The sequence below is a fragment of the Macrotis lagotis genome, chromosome 1 (assembly GCF_037893015.1).
Source record: "Macrotis lagotis isolate mMagLag1 chromosome 1, bilby.v1.9.chrom.fasta, whole genome shotgun sequence".
NCBI lineage: Eukaryota > Metazoa > Chordata > Mammalia > Peramelemorphia > Peramelidae > Macrotis > Macrotis lagotis.
Genome location: NC_133658.1, coordinates 260,436,734 through 260,462,127, shown reverse-complemented (window position 1 = coordinate 260,462,127; position 25,394 = coordinate 260,436,734). Strand labels below are relative to the sequence as shown.

The window sequence follows — 25,394 nt, the reverse complement described above, 5'->3', positions numbered from 1 at the left end:
GAAACTAAGCTTACACTCACTGTAAACTTACCTGATGGTGATTTATTAATATAAATATATATTAATATGTACATATGATATAAAATAAATTACTATATAGTACAAAATAAACATAAATATCACATAAAATATAAAAACAAAACATTTTTAAAAAGGACATGTAAACTTGTGATTATGGGTCCCTTTTCTATTGATCTGGAAGAGGCCCAAATAGAAAGTGCTCAGACTGATCATGAGTATCTCCTGAACTTTGGAGTTTGTCACAAACCTCTTTTAGCTCCTTTGCTACAACCACAATTATACTGTTTTGGTAGAATAATAATAATTAGTAATAATAGCTAGTATTTATATGGAGTCTATTATGTACAAATTTTAGGTACAAATATTATCTCATTTGATCATTACAAGAAGCCTGGGAGGTAGGTGCTGTTATTATTCCCATTTTACAGATGAGGAAACTGATGCAAACTGGAGTCATATCGTATTTCCCTGAAAACAAGACTGGATCTTATATTAATTTTTGCTCCAAAAGACACTTTAGGGCTTATTTTTCAATGTACAACAGTCTACATTTGTTCAAGTACAAAAATCTACATTTTTCAAATGCAATCATGTCATCTTCATCTGGAACATTATCATAATTCTCCAAACCCCGAATTCCAGCCTAAATTTCTTGCGACTCTATTTCCTGTAGAACCATTGATCCCAATCTCTCATGTCCAGCAACAGAACACTCATTAAAAGAGCACCTCCTATCCATGTAGCCCACTAAAAATACATTGGCAACACAGCTGTCAGTGATTTTATCCCATGAATTCTTCACCCAAGTCACAACGTTTTGCAGGTGAGAATTCACAACATTTCCATGCTGATTTCTCTCCATTTTATTTTTAATGTAGTCATTGATTTCTGTGGGCAAATGATCCTTAAATGACTTGTTTACTGCAATAACAAGAATCTGGAGATAGGCAGTCATTCCTGAGATCTATTCTTCCCTCTGCAAGGATATTCTTCATATCTTTAGCTTGGTGTGTTGATGACTGAATCTTAGACTAGCAGACCTCTGACCACCTCTCAAGCCAAGTGGCAGGATTAAATTGACCACTTCTTATAGAGGTTTGTGGGTACCAGGATTCTTTGGTTTCAAGAACATAAATGCCCTTAGTGATGATTAGAGGTGGGGCTTTCTTTCCATCCAGACATTATTAAGTGTACTCCAACTGGTCATTCGGCAATAAGTTTTGAGTTCATTTGTTTACATTGGTGTTTATCTCTTGTCCAAAGGCTCTGGCTTGGGTATTTACAGATAGTTAATTATAATTTATATTATCTTTTATTTTTAAGTATGAATATCAGTAATATAATTTATATATAATACTTATCATTTATTTATATTATAATTATAATTATAATTATAAATATAAATATAAATTATAAATGTATAAATAATTTATTTATATTTTATAATTTAAAATATACCTATTGTGTGTTGCAATGTATATACTAAATGTGTCTGTCTGTCTGATGTTCAAACTGGGGCTTATTTTTGGAATAGAGCTTCTATTGCAAGCATTCTGAAAAAATCATGCCAGGGCTTATTTTTCAGGGAAATACGGTATTACTTACTCAGCATCACACAACCAGTAATCATCTGAGGTGGGATCTGAACTCAGGTCTTCTTGTTTCTGGGCTCAGTACTCTGTCCACTGTACCGCCTAGCTCCAGGTACTAGGCAACCTTTTTACCAAATGATTTGCCATAGCTCAGTGCAGTACCTGGTATTGTACTAGGATGTTAATAAATGTTTCTTGATTGACTTCTTTTTGTCTTAAGAGATTTTTCTAGGGCACTTAGAAGTTAAATGACTTGCTCAAGCTCACACAACCAGTATTGTCAGAGGCAGGAAATGAATCTTTGTCTAATGGCTCTGCTCCTACGACTTCTATTTGTTCACTTTTCTACACTTCTTTCCACACTCTTTGGTACTTAGGAGTAAACAGTGGAATAAGTGCCCTTTACAAATGAACTGATTTGGGTTTGAGAAAAATCCCAGGTATCTCTTAATAGACTGAGTAGAAATAAACCAGAGTGGCTATTCTCAAGCATTCATCAGTCACTTTGACTTATTGCCCACTCCCACATTCCTCCCCTAGAGGGGAGGTTGGAGAGAGGACAGGTAGAGAGAAACATCTAGAATGGTTGATGAAAAAAGTTCTGACTCCAAAGGAATTTCTCTACCAAACTCTGCTTTCATTCTGATCTCCTTTATTTATTATTATGAATTTAAAAAGTGCATGGGATCCACTGGCCTTAGACTCATCCATTTGTAAAACTTTCCAGGTTCTTTTGTGGTCTTGAGACAAATACAGTGTTTTTCCTAACTAACATTGCCACTTAGATCTATCTGTGCTTTTGAACTGGACTGGTTTTGGGGAAACTGTTCCATATACTCATGTGGCATAAAATAGCTGAGAAATTGGGCAACCTTGAAATTGGTTAGAATATACATCCTTGAATCCTTTTCACACATGTCCACTCCTGGGAATGTATATATTGTCAATAACACTGTAATTAGTTTTAAGGAATCAGAGTTGTTATTTCTCTTATTTGAGATCTAGACCTGGGTTAACTCACTGTCTGAGTACTTTCACCTCTGACCTATTTGAATGTATTTTGTTTACATTTTTTATTCATTCATTCACTCATACAAAAATGCTTTTTGAATACTATACTCTATGTTGAGTATAGTGGAGGACATGAAGTTATACCAGACATGGTACCTGGCCTTGAAAAGCTTACACAGGGCCTTTAAGGTGAAGTAGTGGATAGAGCAACTGCCCTGGAATCAGGAGGAACTGAGTTCAAATTTGACCTCAGACACTTAATAATTGCCTAGCTGTGTGACCTTAGGCAAGTCACTCTTAACCACATTGCCTTAAATTTAAAAAAAAACTTAATGGGAAAGTAGAGGAAAAAAACAGGTACATGGATATCTCTAATATAAATCAGTAGATGATAGTGTTTATGAGTCAAAAGATCTTAGAGCTTATCTAGTTCAAACCTTGCTTTTTACAGATGAGGAAACCGAGTTCCACAAATAAGTAATTTTCCCACATTCTCACACTCTGTTCAAAGTAAAACTTGTTCCCTTTACTGACTGAAAACCTAATGTGCTATACTCGCTATTCAAATTTACAATTCTCTGTTATTTCTGTTGATTCTAGAATAGTCAACTAGAAACAGTGAAAGTTACAGGGGTCAGATTGTGACTCAACATAAGAACTGTTTACACTACAGCACAATTTCCCAAGAGAAATTCAATCCAAACTCCTCTTCCAGGAATTTTGCATCTGCCATGCTATTTGAAGATATACAGAGTGTTCCAAAAGTCTTAGTGCAAACTTGAATAATGGATTTGTAGATATAAATAACATGCTTATTAAGAAGGCAATTGCAAGAAGTTCGACCAGCTCTAAGGATTCAAAACTCATATAACACTTATGTACACTGATTTAAGTTTTGCTTATCACTAAACTAAGATGGTTAGGACACCCTGTGTATACTGATATACCAACTCAACAATGCCCACTTTGCAAGTCATTGATAGTTATAATCTGATCCATCACACTTTTCACTGACTTGGTTTTTCTTGAATGGATTAATAGGTTACTACCTTGTGTTTATAGATCTCATAGGGTGCACAAAACCTGAGTTTGAATTCTGGCTTTGCAACTTATTGTCTGTATGATCTTAAGCAAAAATTTAACTTCTCTATGCCTCAGTTTCCTCATTTATAAAATGAGAGAATTGGATTAGATGATCTCTTCAGCCCCTTCCACCTTTAAATCCACACCCTATTATCTTAGTGTTTTGAGATTAAATGAGAACAGTATAATATAGAAAAAAGGAGTACCTAGGGAACATCACCATAGCTATGCTGTCCTCAGTTTGGGCCTTGCAAAGACTTTCTCCATGGAATACCTAAGCTTTTCTGAAGTTTCTTTTTTTTTAATAGAATGAATGAATAAATTACATTTATTAAGTACTGAGGATACAAATAGAAAAAGGAACCCACAAGGAACTCACACTCTAATTGGGGGAGATAACATATATCATTGAATTCACTAATGGGGCAAGTGGAAAAGTCCAGTAGTCCTAAGAGTGCATCAATAAGGTGAATGGCAAGATCTAAAGGTCCTTATGGTACATTTATAGGTCAAATGTCAGTACCCTAATGTCTAGCTGCAAGCCATAGGACAAGATTTCGAAGGACTTAGGACACCGTGGCAGGGCATATAGTAAAACTTGGTGATCCTCCATCTCACAGGAAGGATTTTAATTGGTGCCTCTAAACAGTATGAGCAACTGTATTTGTTGTTCCAATTCATCTGTCCCAGGAATTCTGGACATGCTAACAATTGGGAAATGTTTAAAAAAAAGGGGGGAATGGTGTGTCTCTTCTAGTGGTTCTTTTCATCCATCAGTCTTGATGGGGTTATTCTTCCAAAGACATTGCATAACTGTGAATAACAAAATACCATGTCCTAAGAAGAATTTAATGCCTCATTCTACAGTTGAGGAAACAGAGACTCAAGGAGGTTCAATGATTTACCCAAAGTCACACAAATATTAAGAGGGCATAATGTACATAGTACCCTGTTAGCTACTGGAGGAGATATAAAGTTTAAATGATAAGTTTATGTGATTTAGAGCTAGAAGGAGCTTTTTACAAAAGAAATGATACTACCAAAGTTTCAAGGGTAATCAGCAGAGAGTTTGGCACTTGAACTCGGGCCCCCCCCTTTTTTTTGCAAGGCAATGGGGTTAAGTGACTTAGGCCACACAGCTAGGAAATTATTAAAAGTATGAGGCCGGATTTGAACTCAGGTCTTCCTGTCTCTAGGGCCAGTGCTCCATCTACTGTGCCACCTAACTGCTCCATGAACTCGGGTCTTTTGATTCTAAATTGATTGCTCATTTTATTTCTCTTGTTAAAGAAATATTTCATAATTAGAGTTGTCTAAAAAAATCTTAGGGTTATAGCTTTAGAGTTGGAAAGCGGTTATTTAATCTCAATTCTTTTTTTTTAAATTTTTTTTACAGATGAAAAAACTGAGATTCAGAGAGATTTAATAACTTGTCTGGAGTTTCACAGGTTGGTCAGGTTAGAAACTCAGTGATTCCAAATGCAATAGATTTCCCATTAACCAATGCCTGCCAATAGCAGAGGCATACAGGTTCCAGTAGTGAATATAGAAGATAGTGGGGCAGCTAGGTGGCACAATGGATAGAACACTGACCTTGGAGTCAAAAGGATGGGAGTTTGAATTCAGCCTCAAGGACTTGGCACTTGATATACTAGCTGTGTGACCTTGGACAAGTCACTTAATCTTGATTACCTCACATCCAGAGCCATCTCCAGTTGTCCTTGACTCATATCTGTCCATTAGACTCAGAGGACTCTAGAGGAGAAAGTGAGACTAGTGACTTAACACAGCCCCCTCACTCAAATCTAATTCATGTGCTTGTCATGTCATCACCTCCCTGATGTTATACTCTTTTTTGTGAACAAAGGGCAGACATCATCATTATCATTATTTTCATCAGAAAGCGGGTGCTTCTCTCTATTTTTTTTTTTTTTTTAGTTTTTGCAAGGCAATGGGGTTAAGTGGCTTGCCCAAGGCCACACAGCTAGGTTATTATTAAGTGTCTGAGGACAGATTTGAACTCAGGTACTCCTGTCTCCAGGGCTGGTGCTCTATCCACTGTGCCACCTAGCCACCCCTCTCTATTCCTTTTTAACCGGAGCTTATTTGAATTTGTGATACTTCATTAAACAAATAATTATTAAGTAATTTTAAGGCAGTTAGGTGGCATGGTGGATGGAGCACTGAGCTTGTAATCAGAGATTCATCATCTGACACTTACTGGCTTGGTGGTACGATCCTGAGCAAATCACTTAACCTTATTTACCTCCTCTTCCACATCTGTAAAATGAACTAGAAAAGGAAGTGGCAAATTACTTCAGTATCTTTGCCAAGAACACCCCAAATAGGGTTACAAAGAATTGGAAAAGACTTAAACAATACTGTTTATAAATCAGTGTTCCAAGTGCCAGGGATACAAAGCAAAAATAAAACAGTCCATGTCCTCAAGGATCTTACATTCTATTAACCAGGGAGTTTCAATGTATATACACTTAAGTAAGTAAAAAGCAATAACAGGAGGGAGAGAGCATTAGTTACCTGGAAGCTCAGCAATGGCTTACCCTAAGATGTGGCATATGACCTAAATTTTGAAGGAAGCTATGAATTCTAGGAAACTGAGGTAAGGAAAGAGTGCATTTTAGGCATGAGGGACAGTCTGTGTAAAGGCATGGAGATAAGAGATAACCCTTTATATAAAGTGAATAATAATTAGACCATAATATTTGATTATTTTAGAGATGAGAGGCAAAGCAAGCATCCAGAGAGACAGAACAATACCAAGGTCAGTTTTCAAATGTGAAAAAACTTAAATATTAAATTTAATTCAAGCATTGAGCACTTTTAATGCCCAAGTAATAATGCCAAAACTTCCGTGAATGAAGGTCTGTGTTGCATATTCATAAGAGAAGATGACCAATATGTCATTTTCTCAGATAATTAATTGTGTGTCGTGAATGTAATTGAACAAAGGCTGTAAGAGAACAGAAAATTATAATGAACTTGCTTTCTAAGAGAAGCAAGTAAAAACTTAATTAAAGTGAATTGTTTTTTTTAAGTAGGAGAGCTAGTTGCTTAGCAGGGTGGGAGCCATGTGATCAGATCTTGGCTCTGAGCTAAATTCTTTGACCTCTATGGATTCAGACTCTATTTATATTCCATTAAAAAACAGCCTGCCTAAAGTTTATTAGTTTCTGTTGAGCACAAAGTAAATTAAGTTACTGAGGCTGTTGGAAAACACTTCAGTGACTTTGATAGTTTTAAAAAAAATATGGTTTCTTTTCTTTAGTTTGGCGTTTTTCTTTTATTTTCTTTAAACACACACACACACACACACACACACACACACACACAGACACAAACACATCACAACTATTTTTACACTTAAGTAGCCTGGCTAATTTAAGGGGTGAGGTAAAAAGGGAAAGGAATGGGATATGGAGGTGGGGTAGGGAGTGGGGGAGATATAGATAACTGTCAACTTCAGATATTACAAGCATAATGTGTATCATATTGCTTGCCTTCTTTTAAAAATGTTTTAAATGTATGCATATTCATTCATCTATATATTTCTTTATTTATTTTGCTTGTCTTCTTTTAGTTTTTTTTTTTTTTTTTGCAAGGCAAATGGGGTTAAGTGGCTTGCCCAAGGCCACACAGCTAGGTAATTATTAAGTGTCTGAGTCCTGATTTGAACTCAGGTACTCCTGACTCCAGGGCTGGTGCTCTATCCACTGTGCCACCTAGCCACCCCTGCTTGCCTTCTTAATGAGCAAGTAGGGTGCTAGAGGAAGAAAGAGAATTTGGAATGCAAAAGAAAAAATGAATGTTAAAAAAAGTGGGGAAGCATAGAGAATGCTGCCATTCATGCAGAAGGACCAGGGCTGGTTTTGAGAGTCTCTATGACATGCTACTTCTTATGGCCTCCAGAGTCAGATCACAGGTGATTGTGTCATGATCATCCTGGAAAGTTGCTGAGTGCTTTGATGATTCTGATATAGTTGTCATGAATGCATTACTCAAGTTCCTGAAGAAGAAACAGGGCAGTTAATGACCAACAATTGATTTTGGAAGACCAACAAGGTTGGGGATCATTTCCCTAGAGTACTTGGTACTGCTACAAGAACTGTTGTTGGAAGTAAAACCTAGAGGCCTTTGTTGCTAGTTCTGTGTTGCTACATGTGATTCTTGGGATGGCATTGTCACTATGAGGTTCCAGCTTCTTCTGATGATGGAAAAAGGCAAACTTAGTCTTTTGAGTAGTCCCTGTAAGGCAGTGGTAGATGATATAAATAATTTGGCATTTTTCTTTTATTTTCTTTAAACACATACACACACACACACACACACACACACACACACACACACACACACAGAGACATCACAACTATTTTTACACTTAAGTAGCCTGGCTAATTTAAGGGGTGATGTAGGAAGGGAAAGGAATGGGATATGGAGGTGGGGTAGAGAGTGGGGGAGATATAGATAACTGTCAACATATATATATATTTATATTTATATTTATATTTATATTTATATTTATATTTATATTTATATTTATATTTATATTTATATTTATATTTATATTTATATTTATATTTATATTTATATTTATATATGACAACTGTCTGCTTGGTTGCAGAACCCATTTGTATAGAAGGATACTCCAGGGCAATGGAAAATTTGAGAGTTCTTTAGATTTTCTCTACATTCCATTTTTGAGAGCTGTCAACACTGGAAATCTAGGAAGACTCTCTTGTTAGGAGACTCTCTTGTGAGAAGACTCTCTGAGAGGAGATGGTGATAGTGGTTTTGTTGGTGGTTTGATCACTATGGTAGATGTGACTTCCTTTCTCTTTCTCAGGGCATCTCACTTCTGTTAGGTTGGTTATATATATGTATATAAAATATATCCATATATATATATTTATGTGGTTATATATGTCTACATTTAAAGGTATTTATAATTGAAAAGTATTATAGAAATGTGATTAATTAACAATGTGGTATAATAAAGAATCCTTCATTTGGAATTGGATTTAATCAATTGACAAGAATTTAGTCAGATTTTTTTATTTTTAACAGTTTATTTGTTTTCCAATTATATACAATAGTAATATATACTCATCATTTTTTGCAAGGCTCTGAATTCTACAATTCTCCCCCCTTCCCTTCCTCCCCCACAGAAGGCTGTCTGATAGTCTCTACATTGTTTTTATGCCATACATTGATGTAAATAGAATGTGTTATAAGAGTAAACATAACCCCCCCCCCCAAGAAGATGGGAAACCTCAAGAAGAGAGAGAGAGAGAGAGAGAGAGAGAGAGAGAGAGAGAGAGAGAGAGAGAAATGGACTTCAGTCTGTGTTCAGATTTTAAATGACTATGTCTCTGAGGTGAGTTGCTTTCTTTATCATAAGTCCACCAGAGAAGTTGCTTCAATATTTTTCCCACAGTTGCTATTACTAACTGTACCTCTACTGTATTTCTCCCCACTCTCATTTATTCTATTCTCTCTCTCTCCTTTCAACCTGATCCTGTCCAAAAGTGTGTTGAATCTGAGTACCCTCTCCCAGGATCTTCCCTCTCTTCTATCACCTATTCCCCCCCTTCCCTCCCCCCCCATTCCCCCTTACCCTGTCCCTTTCTTCTTATTTTTTTCTAGTTTAAGATGGATTTCCTCACCCTATTAAGTGTGTGTTATTTTCTCTCTGAGCCATTTCTGATGAGAATGAAGGCTCACTCATTCCCCCTTGCCTTCCCTCTTTCCACTTCATTGAAAAAGCTTTTTCTTGACTCTTATGTGAAATTTTTTAGCTTTTTCATTTCCTTTTCCTTCCTCCTAGTACTTTCTGTTATCACCCATTGACTCCATCTTTTTACTATAGTATAGTATATGTCCTGTCTATATATGCTCCTTCTAACAGCTCTTATAAATAAGAAAGTTCATATGATTATTAATAATATCTTCTTCCCATGCAGGAATACAAACAGTTCAATGCCATTAAGTTCCTCATAGTTAATCCTTCTCTTCCACTCCCTCAATGGTTCACTAGAGTCCTGTACTTGGAGATCAGATTTTCTGTTCAGCTCTGGTTGTTTCAGTAGGAAAGTTTGAAAGGCCTCTGTTTCATTGAAAATACATCTTTTCCCCTGAAAGAGGATGTTCATTTTTGCTCGGTGGTTGATTCTCAGTTGTAAACCAAGATCTTTTGCCTTCTGGAATATATTCCAATCCCTACGAGTCCTTAATGTAGATGCTGCCAGATCCTGTGTAATCCTGACTATGGAGCCTTGGTATTTGAATTGTTTGTTTCTGACACCTTTTAGAATTTTCTCTTTGATTTGGGAGTTTGGGAATTTGGCTATAATATTCCTGGAAGTTTTTCTTTTGGGATCTCTTTCAGGAGGTGACTGGTGAATTCTCTCGATTTCTATTTTACCCTCTGCTTCTAGGATCTCAGGGCAATTTTGCTGTATTATTTCTTGAAAAATGAAGGCTCTTCTCTTGGTCATGGCTTTCAGATAGCCCAATAATTTTTAAATTATTTCTTCTGGATCTATTTTCGAGGTTGGTTGTTTTTCCAATGAGATATTTCACATTTTCTTCTAATTTTTGACTTTTTTGGGAAGATTTGTATTTCTTCCTGATTTCTTGCAAAGTCATGAGCTTCCTTTAGTTCCATTCTACATTTGAAGGAGTTATTTTCTTCAGAGAGTTTTTTTATCTCCTTTTCCAGCCAGCCAGTTCTGCTTAAGGCAATCTTCTCCCCATTTGCCTTTTGTTTTGCTTTTTTTCCCCATTAAGCCTAAACTGGTTTTTAACATTATTTTCTTCAGTATTTTTTGTATATCTTTCAACAGGCTTTTGATTTGGTTTTCATGATTTTTCTGCATTGCTCTCATTTCTCCTCCCAACTTTTCCTCCATTTCCCTTAATTGCTTTTCAAAGTCTTTTCTGAGCTCATCCATAGTCTGAGCCAATTTTCGATTTCTCTTGGAGGTTTTGGATATGGAAGCTTCGATTTTGTCATCATCTGAGTATGTGTTTTGATCTTCCATGGGACTAAAGTAATTCTCTATGGTCAGATTCTTTTATTTCTGTTGTTTACTCATTTCCTCAGCCCAAGAAAGCACTTCCAAGGGTTTGCTTTTTTTTTGGGTGGGGGGACACCCCACTGGGACCTTTATTCCTCCAAGGTCTTATGCTCTCTTGCATGTGCTTTGATATGTAGATGGCCCCCATAATTCCTTCTGCCCTGAGGCTATAAGGAGGGATCCAGCTATCTTAGTATGGAAGCCCAAACTGCAACCTGGGTCTGAGTGTAGGCAAACAGCAGAGTCCTGCCTCAAGGGAGAGCAGAGAAATCTTGGCAGATTTCCCTTACTGTGTCTGGAGGTGTAGACTGCTTTCTCCTGATTCTCGCTGCAGATTCTGAGGCTGGTGCTCCTCACTCCACACTCATTCTGGTGGAGCAGAGTTCTCTCACCACCCCTCCAAACTGTTGCTGGTGATCTCTGGGCTGGGCTGGGCTGGGCTGGGCTGGGCTGGGCTGTGCCATGGTTTTTTTCCCAATTCCCAGTCCTGGTGAAACTCACCTTTCCCTTGGAACTTCTAAGTTATCTTGGACTGGGAAAATGTATCACTTAATCTTTCTGTGGGTTCTGCCCCTCTAAATTTTGGATAGAGCCATCATTTGTTTGCTTTTTGGGGAGGTTGGGGGGAAGGAGTTCCAGGGAAATGCTGCCTTCACACCGCCATCTTGGTTCTGCACCTTCAGATGTTATTATATGTCCTCAACTGTGTTAAATTCTGAGAATAGCAAGAAAAATTTAATATAGGGGCAGCTAGGTAGCTTAGTGAATAGAGCACTGGCCTGAGTCAGGAGGACCTTAGTTCAAATCTGACCTCAGACACTTAGATACTCAGATACTTATTGATTATGTGACCTTGGCCAAGTCACTTAATTACATTTTCTCACAAAAAAACAAAAAAAAGAGGAAAATTTTAAAATGGTCCCTGACCTCCAGAAACTTACATTATAACATGTGAAACATCATAAACATATATAAGTAGAGGTATAAAATATGCAGAGTGAATGCAAGACTTAGGAGGGGAACCACAAGCAGCTGGGGGAAAGAGCAAAGATTTCATGTAGTATTTGGCACTAGAACTGAGTCTGGATCAGAATTTTGTTTCTTCCTCTATCTAGCCATGTGACCTTGGTCTGAGTATTTCAACCTCAGTTTCAATTTCCTAATCTATAAAACAAGAGGATGGTGGAGTTGGGTGATAGAACCTTGAAACTCCCTTTCTGCCTGATGTCCTTAAAGTTGGAAATTGTTTGAGTGTTTTAGATTCATAACAATGCAGTGAACATTTATTAAGTGTCTACTATGTGCAGTTATGGATTTTATGTTTATTGTCTGAAGACCTGATCAGTTAAATCTGGTAAACTTTATCTCCAGAAGATTGAGCACTGGTAATTGAACCTGGAGTCAGGAAGACCTGAGTTCAAATATGATCTTATACATTTACTCACTGTGTGACACCAGAAAAGTCACTCCATTTTGTTTTGCCCAAGTTTCTTCAACTGTAAAATATGGATCCTTATAGAACCTACCTTCCCAGGATCATTTTGAGAATGAAATGAGGACATATTTGTAAGTAGCATTTACTACAGGAACTATTGGTACAAAGAAGATATTATGCAAATGTTTTACCCCTTCCCACACTGGGGCAATGTGTGTGTGTGTGTGTGTTTGTGTGTGTGTGTGTGTGTGTGTGTGTGTGTGTGTGTGTGTGTGTGTGTGATAGAAGAGATGTGACTTTCATCAGATGAGGGAAGTTCCCACATTTGTGAAAATCCTTGCAAGCATCCATTAGGCATACTTGCAAAGTAGTATAGTAGTTAAGAAAAATGGGGTATAGTGAATTAAAGGATCTTTCTAAAAGTCATAAAATTGGTAATCAGTTAATGCAAAAGATTTGTTTTTCTGAAACCATCCCTTTGACTGCAGTGTGTGTGTGTGTGTGTGTGTGTGTGTGTGTGTGTGTGTGTGTGTATGTGTATGTGTATGCATATTCTTATGGCACAATAGTATTCCATCAAAGTCATAACTTGTTCAGTCATTCCCCAGTTTATGGGCATCTCCTTAATTTAAAATTCTTTGCTACAAAAAAAAGAGCCACTATAAATATTTTCATGTTTGTGAGTCCTTTTCCATTTTCTTTGATCTTTTGGGGATGCGGACTGAGTAGTGGTAGTTTTGAGTCAAAGAATATGTGAAGTTTTATAGTTCTATGGGCACAGTTCAAATTATTCCCTGGAGTGGTTAGATCTAGGCCACTAGATCATAGTGCCACCAATATAGTATTAGTGTACCTATTTTTCCATACCCCTCCAGCACATATCATTTTCTTTTTCTGACCTGTTAGTCCATCTGATAGATGTGAGATGGTACCTCAGAATTGTTTGAACTCTAATTGATAATGATTCAGAGCTTTTTTTTTATGGAATTACTATCCTTTCATTTTAAACACCCAATCTCTCTTTTGCATATAACTTCAATGGTGAGACTGAATGTTTTGAAAACAAATCAGTTATTTCCAATTTATGCAAATAATATTCTTCCAGTCTTTAGGATTCAGCGTGTGATGCCTTTCTCATCCAGTGCTTTTGATATAGTAGAAAAGAAATAAGGAGTGATATAAATGCTACAGATTTATGCTGAACAATGTTGCAATGAAAGCATAAAAAATTCTTCAAAGAAAAAAGTTTGAATTTATTTGTGGAATGATGGTTTTAGTAAAAGCAAGAAACATCTAGCATCATATAAAGTTCTAGGGATGTAGATGGAGATGGGGGTGGGAATTCAAGGCAGAAGATTTGTAGGACACATAGAATAAACCAGTCACTCTCACTTCACTTGTCATATCAACTTCTTGTCTTAATGTTACTCTATAGCAATATTAAGTTATATTAGCCATACAATATATGAAACTATGCCCATATTTGAATTTGGTGCAAGCACATATTCATTGTCTAAATATAATGACAGCTGGCTTATTTGTGACATGGGATAGGTATCTGGTATCTGGTCCACCTCTTCTAGGGAAGACTGTAATTTCCATCTTTGTGGGGAGCAGAGCTTGGGTTGGCCACTTGTTTCTACTTTCTTTTATCTCCAAGAGATATAAGAAATGAGACAAGAGATCTCAGGGATGTTCTGGAAAATGTTTAATTGTTGGCTGGGGAGGATGGGAAATATGTATGACATTTTAAAGTTTAATCTGCATTATTCATTTTTTCTCCATAACATCCCTAATTCTAGACAATGAACAAAACAATAAATCAAGCCTTGAATAATTTGCAGATTTCTAAAGTGTAAATGCTCACACTGAAAATTTAATGATTTTCTTTAGCAGGTTTAAGTTGTCTCTAGCATACCTCTGGTATTGGACTGGGATTATATTTATAAATCACATCTCAGATATTAGTTTGCAAGTGATACAACAGATTCAAAATAAAAGGTAATTTTCCTATTGCTTTCTAGAGGAAAGCAATCTTCTACATCATGGGGGTTAGGGGTGCAGTGTCCCTGGGATCTGGAGAATCTGTTCTCCTATGTACCAGAGAAGCCTGAATTTTTTTCCTTCATGGGATGTTTATAGTAACATTGTAAAATCTGAGTTGATATTATGCAATACTATATATATTTCATGCATTTCTGAGGTTCTAAACTTTTTCTCTGTTGTCTGCTGGTCTTTGTATGTTGTCTGTAGTTTCTGTAAAGCTCCCCCCAAATATCATTTATGCTGTTCCATAATATATCATTTTTTTTTTTTTTTAGGTTTTTGCTAGGCACACAGCTAGGTAATTATTAAGTGTCTGGGACCGGATTTGAACCCAGGTACTCCTGACTCCAGGGCCGGTGCTTTATCCACTGTGCCACCTAGCTGCCCTCCCCATAATATATCAAAACTATGATAGGGAAAGTCTTGAGTTGAAGGGCAGCTGTAATACTTAATCTATACTCAATAGTTTAGCTTCCTCTTATCAACACTGGTTACACAAAAGATAATCTCAAATAGCTAGCAAATCTTTTTATCAAAGTAAACAGTAAACAGTAAATCTATATAGATTAGATTAGACCAAAATAACACACAGCTGTTAAGGAGTTCTTTAGCTGAAGTAAAATCTCAGCTCAAAGTGAGAGAAGGATTTTGAAATAACTCTCAGTAGTCAGTAGGGATTTTAAATATTGGAAATCAAGGAGAATTTACAGATCTGAACCTCTCTCAACCTACCTCTCCCAAAACCTTCAACTATCAGAAGAAATCCTTTTAAGCAGCATTGTGTGTTGTGCAATATCCTAGTAGCCAATCAAAAGTCTCATCTTCTTTCAAAGACAGATTCACAAAGCTACTTTTCAGAAAATTACCCAAAACTTGGGCAGAAGGAGATGAGATAAAGATGAGGAAACTGAGACCAAGACAGATTAGGTATCTTGCTCAAGATTGGATAGTGTAAGTGGAAGAGGCATGACTCAAACCTACATCTTCTGATTCCAAATTGGACAGCACTAATCTGTCTATTGAAATAAAACCCAAGTTCCTAGACATATGCTAACATGATCATTTTTGGGAACCACTTAACAACAGCATAAGAATAATAGTAGTTACCACTTACATGGTGTTTTTAGGTTTGTGAAGTGCTTTGCATATATTATCACAATGAACTGCTTTGACATAGAAAAATCAGGCTGGAAATTGAGCAGGCATGTTGAGTATGTGTATATGTGTGTGTGTGTATGTGTGTGTGTGTGTGTGTGTATGTGTTGGGGGGGTGGCTATTGTAGAACTAGAGAAGGAATTTTTTATGGGAAGAAATTTCTGATTCCCAGTTACCAGGGGAACAGATATTATTAATTCACTTCAGGGTCAATAGCCACTTTTTGTGAGTTGTTTTTCTAGAAATATGGAGAGAACAGAATCACAAAAATAGAATAAAGATAGCCTGCTGCTATAAGAGATGCTTGTTGTACCTAATAGCCTCTAGTTCTTCCCTGTAATTCACTATAAATTCATGCTACTTCTCTTCAACTGGGACCTCACTGCTAGTTGGCAAACCCTTATGCCTGTTTGGGTCATAGCTTCCACAGTAGTAGTTCTTGGATCCTTAGAGCCTGCATTCTACTCCTACCACTTTCAGCTAATAACCCCACTTTCTAAAAACAAAGACAGAAAACTATGGCACCTTCATCCATTCTCCCCAAATTATGTCCCATGTTGTCATGAGCAAGATCATTTGACTTCCCTGCAGCCTCTGTATTCTCATCTGTAAAATAGGGGGTTGAATTTGATGGTCTCTGAGATCTTTTCCTACTCTAGATCTGTTTTTCCATTATTTTATGATGATTCTCTGATCTTAATATTCTTCTCCCTTTTGGGTTTGAGAATTAATGTTGAGAATTCAATTCACTTTGATTTAGTTCATATCAATTAATTTTACAGAATCACAGAATTTCAAAATTGGGAGGAACTTCAGATGTTACCCAACAAGACTGATTTTTGCAACCTATTGGACAAGTGATAATTCAGTCTTTGCCTGAAAACTTCAAATAAGAGGAAATTTATTTTCTAGTTCAGAAAGCCTATTTTGTTTTTTAGAAAGCTCTATTTGTGAGTGAGTTTTCCTCCTGGACAACCTAAACTTATCTCTTTGCAAACTTCACTCAGCGTTGCTAGGTTTGCTCTCTGACTTAGAGACCAAATTTAATCTTTCTTCTGCTTGAGGATAGCTATTCTATTTCTTTCCCTGCCAAACATCCTGAGTTCTTTCAGTTCATCCTCATGTGGTATGTCTCAGGGTATCATTCTGATTGTTCTCCTCTGGATACTCTCCAACTTAACAATGTTCTTCCTAAAATATGATGTCCCATATTGAACTGAATACTCCAGATGTGACCTGACCAGGGTAAGTAGCAGGTTGATTGCCTCCTCATTTGTTTTCATTTTTTAAATTTTTCATTAATTTTAAACAAATAAAAGACAAGAAAGAAAAGAACATTTTCATGTATATAACAGAACGAAGAGAAGATCCCATATAAAATAATATATTTCAATTTTACAAAAAAACCTATGTAATAAATTCTCCATGCTGTTTCAAAACTATCCAGCTTTTCTGTGCTTCCTTTTAGGTTTTCTTTTTTCTTCTGTGCACTTTAAATTTTATTTTTCCTTATTCCCCCCCCACTACAATTAAACTTAAATATGTATACACAAAATATCCATAAACACACACACATATATCCACATCCGTATCTATATACACACATGCATGTAAGACCATACTATGCATATTTCTATTTGTTAGCTCTTTCTCTGGAGGAGAGTAGCATCTTCCTTCATAGGCTCAAATCTTTTCTTGTTTTTCTAAATCAGTCATCTCATTGTTTCTTATATCCCAGCAATATTCCATCACATTTATAGATCACAGCTATGTTAGCCACTAACTAACATAATCTAGGGTTGCAATAGGTGCTCTTTTAGGTACCCTCTCACATTCTTGATTTATATTGGCTTTAGTCCATTAAAAACTCCATATCTTCTCAAACATTCCTCACTTATATTTAAGAAGGCAACATTTTTTGGAACCCTGGTGTAAGATTTTATTGAATTTCATTATATTTCATTTGGTCCTAGCCTGTCAATATCTGAATCCTAATTGTCATTCAGCATTCTGACTATCCCTGGAAGATTTGTATCCCCTGCAAATGTGATAACATGATTTTCTAAATCTTTGGTTAAAAAAAAATATTAAATAGGACATAGTTAAGCTCAAATTTCTCAGGATCCTTCACTGGAGTCATCCCTCCATCTCTATGGAGACATAACTATACTTTAGAGCTGTCCATTTAACCAGTCCTGACTTCTATTAGTCTATCATCTAAGCACATCCTTCTTTTCCACAAGAACAGCATGAAGACTTTAGCAAATGAATTTTCTAAATCTTAGGCATACTTGGTTCAGTAGAAAGAATATTGAACATGTAGGCAGAGGATCTCTGTTCAAATCCTGACTGTTACTTTATAACATAATTGCATGACCTCCAGACAAATCACTTAAGGTTTCTATCTTCATTTGTAATAGGAAGTTGGATTAGATGATCTCTGACCTCCCTTCCAATTCTCAAAAATATAATTTTATAATCCTAAACTTATAGGCATTTCCTTGATCTGCCAGAAGAATAATCCTGTGGGGGGGGGGAAAGGAAATATGAATTCATGTTGTCTTTTTGAGATTACCATTTCCTTTTCTAGATATTTCTAGATGTTCTCTTTAATAAAATGTTCTAAAAATTTGCCACAAATCCATATCATTTTCCCTTCCTTCCTTTATTTCCTTTGGCAATTTTTGGCATTCTTTAATTCATGGCATGTCTCCATTCTCTGGATTTTTTTGAGCATAGCAGTAGGTTTTTTTCAGTGTCTTTTATCTGAGCCTGGATCATTGTACTCATCAAAGATGGTGAAGTGCCTTTCTTATATTGGACATTAGTTCCCTATTATCTAGTTTTATTCTATTCCTTCTGATCTTGGATCATTCTTGGTAGAAAAAATGGAAACTAAATTAGGATTAAGCAGCTAAATTTTCTCTCTAATCAATTTTGAACCCTCCATTTTAAATATCAGTCTTATTTTTTCATTTTCCTCTTCTTTTTCCTCATCTGTTTTTGTCATTTTTGGTTTTTCTTCCCAGTCTCCATTCACAGCTGAACAATATTTCTGCAAGATTGTTTCACACTTTTGTACTCATCTACTCTTACTGGCCCATACTACCATATTTTGTAAATTTAAAAAAAATCAAAGTTGATAGGTGAGTCCTCTTTATTCATATCAGTCTTTAGCCAGCTCACCTTTTTAATCCTGAAAACTTTCCATTCCTCCTTTTCTGACCTCTCCTAAAGAATAAATATTTATGCTTCAATACAGTAAAACAAATATTTTTTATGTATCTTCTGAATGTCAGGAATTGTTTAGATAGTTGCTTCTGCTTTCATGGAACTTTCATGGAATGTAATGTAACATATACAATTCGTTATATTTGTTTCCTTCCAGTCCCTATCCCAACTCATCCAGGCTCCAAAGTGATTAATGGAGCAAGTGCTGAAGAATAGTCATCTACACCAACCTTTCTACCAGTTTCACCTTTCCCAGGAGGTCCCCTCCTTCAGGAACTATCCCCATTTTACTCATGTTTATTCTTTTCCATTCCAGTGTCACCCTTCTGGACTTCAGATCCTAGAGAACTCACATTGTTACTCATTTGGTCTGGATGGAGATTGGGAGAGAAGAGTGATTCTAAAATGTGGAGGACCTTGAATGTTAGACCAATAAATTTGAACCCTACACAGTAGATATTAGGGAGCTACTGCAGATTTTTGAGAAATGAAATGATTTACATATTTTCTAGCATGTAAGGTCCTTGAGGGAAAGGATTATTCTATTTTTGACATTGTATACCTAGTGTCTAGCATTAGTACCTGATATAGACTAAGTCCTTATTAAATACTTATTGATTGTTGATAAGATTTAGAACTGTAAGTGCACTCAGAGACCATCTATTCAACCCCACTCCCCAATTTTTTAGATGAGGAAATTGAGAACTAAGATGTTTAATGCCTTATTGAAGGTCACTCAGGTCAGAGAACCCAGGTCCTCTTTGCTCTTCCTACTGTATCTTGTTTGGTGTTCAGATTCAAAATGATTAATGTAGTTAAAGTTGGATGAACTAGAGAGAGAACAGGATAGAGATAAAAAGTCTGAGACTATAATAGTAAGACACAAGGGTTGGGCTATGATATGAGAACAGAGATAAGAATATGAGTGTGTGAAATATTACAGAGACAAAATTGAGAGACTTCAGCAAATGAGTAGTCATTAGAGGTTATAAGGTAGCAGCAAAGATAATTTTAAGATTTGGAACATGGAAGATTTGCCAAGGCTAAGCCCTCCAAGAAAAATAGGTTTGGATGGAGCTATACCTATCATTTTAGCTTGTGATGCAATCTTCACAAAACACTACTGGGACAAGTAGCATAAAAAATGCCCTCAACCTTCAGACAAATTCAACTGTAGGAGGAGAGATAGGAAGACCACTCTCCTATTGGAGATAGGACAGAGGGAGTTCTGAGATGTGGTAGCTGGAAAGAGAAAGTACAAACGATCTGGCAGCTTTGTAGTTTAATTATTCTTGCTAACTGGGGCTAAGTTTAGTTGTTTCTACAGTGATGAAGGAATGTGATTGTTGCCAGCATCTTTTAAAATTTGGTTGGGACAGAGCTCTGATCACCCCTTTCCTAGTTAAATTTTTTTCTGTAAATTCCAGTTTTTTTATTTTCATAAGCTATACTGAAAAGACCCCTTAGACTCCCACTGCCACTACCACCTTCTTTCTGACTGATGCTTAGGGCTGGTCAGATCCTAAACATTTGTTTTAAGAATGGTCACATCAGTTAGGACAGCCCTTGTTAGAGACCCTCTATAGCTTTGCAAGATTTTCCACCATTGATCGGAGTATAAGATCATTTTTTCCTTTGTTATGCAAATAAATAGGAACCACTTCCAACTTAATATTTATATCACACCTCAGGCTGGGGTTGGATTATTTTCCCTGTGTGAGCCTGAACAATGAAATGAAGTTTGCAATGGAGTTGCTGAACTCTTCCTATTGGAATAGACATTTGAAAGCTCTGCTCTGCCAGTTTATAGCTCTGTTGTTAAGTGAAGGTCATTATAGAAAACTGCCTGGGAGTGTAAGGAATTAGATAATGAACTCAATCCTCATCAATATTTATGTGTTGGCAAACTGTGATCATATGCTATCTGGCACACAGCCAGGAGGTGGCAGTGTTGGCCCTCCCAGTGCTTTGGAGGTAAACAGTACTAAACTCAAGGGAGATGGGTGAATCGATCCAATTCCAAGTATGACAGCTTAAGACAGAAACATATGTAAATGAATTTTTAGGAATCCACTACTGTATCTGAGTCACTAAGCACCTTTATTAATAAGATTGCTAGAAATTCGTCACAGACTTTGGACAAAATAGAGGGGCCCGGTATATGACAGCTTAACAAAAATTTTAATTTACTTAAATGATTCTCAACCTCAACTTGTATCTAGAGTTGACACAAGACTTCTGGTGAAAACTGAAAAAGAAAATAATCAAATGCTGGGATTTTTTTTTTTCCTTTAAGGAATCAGCTCTGAACATGGAGTGTTTCACATTGTATAGGTTCTCATGCAATCACTATTGAAATGAAGCAGCATAGTTAGATGTTGAGTAGAACTGTCACCTATATAAAACATTGAATTGATTTTTTCCAGTTCTCTTCCATATCTTTACTGCTCAAAAGAAAGTGATAATGAAAGGTGATTTAGGCAACTCAAGAGATGACTCTGAAGAACAAGAATACCTACAAGGTGTTAAGTAGATCCTTCATAAAAAGGAATCATAAAGACATTAGCTAGTTAGAGCAAGAACTGTCACTGCAAAAAAAAAAAAAAGGCAAGCCCTCCTTTTTTGACAATGAAGCAATTTCTCAACCTCCAAATACTTTAAATTTCACCCCTTTACTGATTCCCCTTGCCAAGTAATTATAGTTATGTCCTGGGGAAGAAAAATAAAAGTTTTTTTCTTTTGTGGAGGGAGGGGTAAATTGGGATGTTAGTAGGTAGGGAAATAGATTATAGAAGTATATAAGAAAGGAATCTAAGGTATTTACCATCTAGGTAGTTGTTTGGGAGATAATTGTGGATAATTGTGTATAAGAACCTGCAAAGGAGAGAAAGATATTAGGTTATATTATATTAAAGCCCAAGGAAACAGATATTAGAATTAGAAGATTAGAATTAGAAGAAACTAGAGCAGAGTGACTAGGCTTTTGTCTTAGGGCTTTAAGATTTAGGGGATAGACATCTTAATGATTTTAAAAGATGATGCACTTTAAACATTTGTTATATTAACTAAATGTAACAAGGAGCTAGGTGGCTTGGTAGATAGGGTAGTAGTCAGGAAGTTGTTCAATCATGTCCAACTTTTCATGATCCAATTTGGGGGTTTTCTTGGCAAAGATACTGTGGTGACTTGCTATTACTTTCTCCAACTCCTCATTATTATTATCAATTATTTCATTTGAGGTAGATGCTGCCATTAACCTCATTTAACAGATGATGAAACTGAGGCATACAGGGTTAAATGACTTGACCAGGGTGACAGAACTAGGAAGTATCTGAGGAATGATTTGAACTCAGTAAGATGAATCTTCCTGACTCCAAGCCTAGCACTCTATGCACTGTACCACTGTACCTGCCCTAGAGTCAGGGAGATCTGAGTTCAATTCCAGCCTCAGACATTTCCTAGCTCTGTAAAGCATTGTAAAGCATTTCACAAACTTCAAAATGCTGTATAAATCCTATTATTATTTGCATGTTTACCACAATTTTCCTCAACAGAAATAATTGAACTAAAACTAGTTAACAAATAGTTATTCTTTGCATTCTTCAGCAAGCCCAGTGCCTTTGGATTGAGTTAGAAGTTACACGTTGATTCCTTCTTCCCTAGCAGTGGTCATACTTCATAGAAGATGCTCTCTTATCTGGTTTTGCCTTACATTTTCTACCAGTTGGGGCATTCTAAAATATGTTTTCCCCAAAGGGCAGCATATTTGGATCTCTCCTTTATGGGGCTGGTATCTTATCTTGGGGTTTTCCCACTCCAAATGAGTTTTTCTTAGATACTATTTTAACAACGTAAATCATTAAGGTAACTTAAAGGTATATTTCAGGATGCTTGCCTGAGGCATCAGAATACCTTGTTTTTGCTCTGGTCATCAGTGCAGGATGAATACTTGAGAGTTTATTATTAATTTGTGCTATGGGGAAGCTGGCTAAAACACTTTTATTTATGAATCTCAGAGTATGGGGCTACTTGAATCTTGCATGAAAATAGATCAGCTGACTTTTACTTGTATTTTTGAATGATTTAATCCTAAACTGTAACAATCTTACCCAGGGCCTCACATGGTGCTTTTATTTTTTAACATCCCTTTAATTTACTTGTCTTGTTATAGTGTGTTTTTAATTAACTTTGTTTTGTCATGTTTTTTACAAGACTGAAAACTCAATGAGGGCAGGGAAGAGGAGTCCAAGTTAATTCTCCTGGCTTCCTCTATGCCTAGCAGTGAGCTGAACAAAGTGAAGTCTTAACAAAATATATGCTTGTTGATATGCATTAGCAGCTCATTTTCTTTTGCTAGTTATTCCAGGGCAGTAAGACACTTTGGCAGAAGCTTTGTCTTCCCCTATGCTAGTTTTCTTTAATATCACAGCACTGGAAGATGACTTCAGCTGGAGAATAATCAATGTGCATTGACATGCTGCTAGGAAACAATTATTCAGTTTTAAATAAATGTCCCTGACTATAGCAGGATGAAATAAGACAGAGAAGAAGAGACTGACTTCTCTTTAACATTTCAGATTTCAAGGTTCAAGGTTCTTTTTTCTAGTTCTGTCATTGATTCTTGAGAGAGGTATTAAAAGCAATCTTGCTTCTAAATACCTGATATAATTAAAAATTGAATGGTCCCTAGGCTTGAAAGACTAAGTCAGAAGAAGCTATGTATAGAAGGGAGATTCAGTATTTCCTTTTCATCCATAAATATATTTTGGAGTAACCTACAAATTATTGGTGGATCTTTATAAAGAGGCATTGAAATTCATTATGATCACATATCAAGTTTTATTGGGCCAATTATATGTATCTATCCATAGAGATATCTAAACATAAATATCTCTATATATGTTTAGATAACTGTATTTTTCCCCCTAAGGGAAAGAATTAAGATCTTTTTTCAGAAGACTGTCTAGTTTTCTCATGGAAATTCCTTTATTTTTAAAATATTTTTTAGTTGTGGCATAAAGGAAAGGAGCTTGGACTTGGAGTTAACAGATCTGAGTTCCAGTCCCAGCTCTACCTTTTATTACCTAGGTAGATAAATATAAACAAGTCACTTTCCTTGTCAGTTCTGTCAGACTGTAACATGAAAAGATGAGATTAGTTCAAATTTTCTTAACCTGGGAAACATAGATATGTGGATGAGCTTCTGCTGATCCATAAATTTGAATGGGGAAATATTTCAACTTTATTTCAATGTAATTGATTTTCTTTGTAATCCTATGTGTCTTATTTTGTGTATTTAAAAAAACATTCTGAGAAAGGTACTATAGACTTCACTAAACTACCAAAGAGGTCTGTATCACTGAAAAAACAAGTTTAGGAACCCTTAGATTAGATTATCTTTACAGTTCTCTCTCTGACATTCTGTTATTTGTGAATGACATTTAATTTCTTGAGTTCCAGTTAACTCAGCTGTAAAATGTGACTAATAATCTTTCACTCCTTACCTCACTCATTGTGGTGAGCTTCACATATCAGGAGCAATCACTCTCAGCTTGAACAAATAGAGAAGAGAGGAAGGAGAAAATTATCTTTTGAGAGTAAAGATCAGGATTTTAAGGTGACCTCTGGAATCTTTCCTATTCAGTGAGAAGTTGACTTTGTAGGAAGGAAAGAAGCATTTATTCAGTTCCCACTATTATATAGCCATTCTAAAAAATATTTCCCATTCTGGAAAATAGGTACTATTATTACCTCCACTTTGGTTGAAGCAACTGAATGGCAAAGATTAAATGACTTGCTCAGGGCTATGCAACTTAATGTTTGAGATTAGATTTGAACTCAGATCTTCGTGATTCCAGGTCCAGTTACTGTGCTACCCCAGCCACCTTAAATGTGTAAGCCAAATGTATTTTCTTGTTTTATTTAAATAAAATCAAGAGTGTTTTTATTATTGAGACCATAACTACATTATATTGGAGTACTAAAATATAGAATATATATGATAGAGTTGCTTTTGTGCATTGACACTTATGAGAAAATATATGTTGTGCTATAGAATAGAAAGTGTTGAACGAGAAGACCTAAATTCTCTTCCAGCTTTCTATCTGTAATCAATAATCTTAACATTTATTTTCAAGACAGATAATAGTTTACTTGGTACAATTGAAAGAATTCTGGATTTATAATTAGGAGGCCTGGGGCTTATTTGTGTTTAAGTCACTAATTTATGGTGTCTTTTTGGGAGTAGACATTCTTCACTGGGTATTCTTTTTCTTTTTCTTTCTTTTTTTTTTTTAGAAAATGAAGTAGTTTCTAAAGAAGTAGTTTCTAAATTTACTTGTGTTTCTGACAGTCTATGAATCTAGTGAAGAGTGGACCCATAAGTAATTGGTACTCATTGTCTATTTACTTTGGTGTTATTAGTTAGAAATATCCATGGTACTTTCAGCAATCATGTAAAAAAGCAACATTTTACTTAGATATGGCAGTAGATTGGTATCATCTACATGATAATATCACCTTTTATATACTATACTTCTTGAAAATAGCTCTCTCAACATAAGCAGGCTAAAAGCAGACTGTTTTTCTCTTGTACAGTCAGTCTGCCCTTAATATATATATACTCTCCCTTTCTCCCATGCACAGTCTTCTCTTTCTCTTTAATTCACTTCCAAGTTGTGGACTCTCCTTTTCTTCCTCTGAACTGCTATGAATTATATGACTTA

The 25,394-nt window shown here is 36.0% G+C and overlaps 1 pseudogene; it reads left to right on the top strand.

Annotated features, from left to right (window-relative positions):
* Nucleotides 1-25,394, top strand: part of LOC141490255 (alpha-enolase-like) — a 152,293-nt pseudogene that overhangs the window by 13,272 nt on the left and 113,627 nt on the right.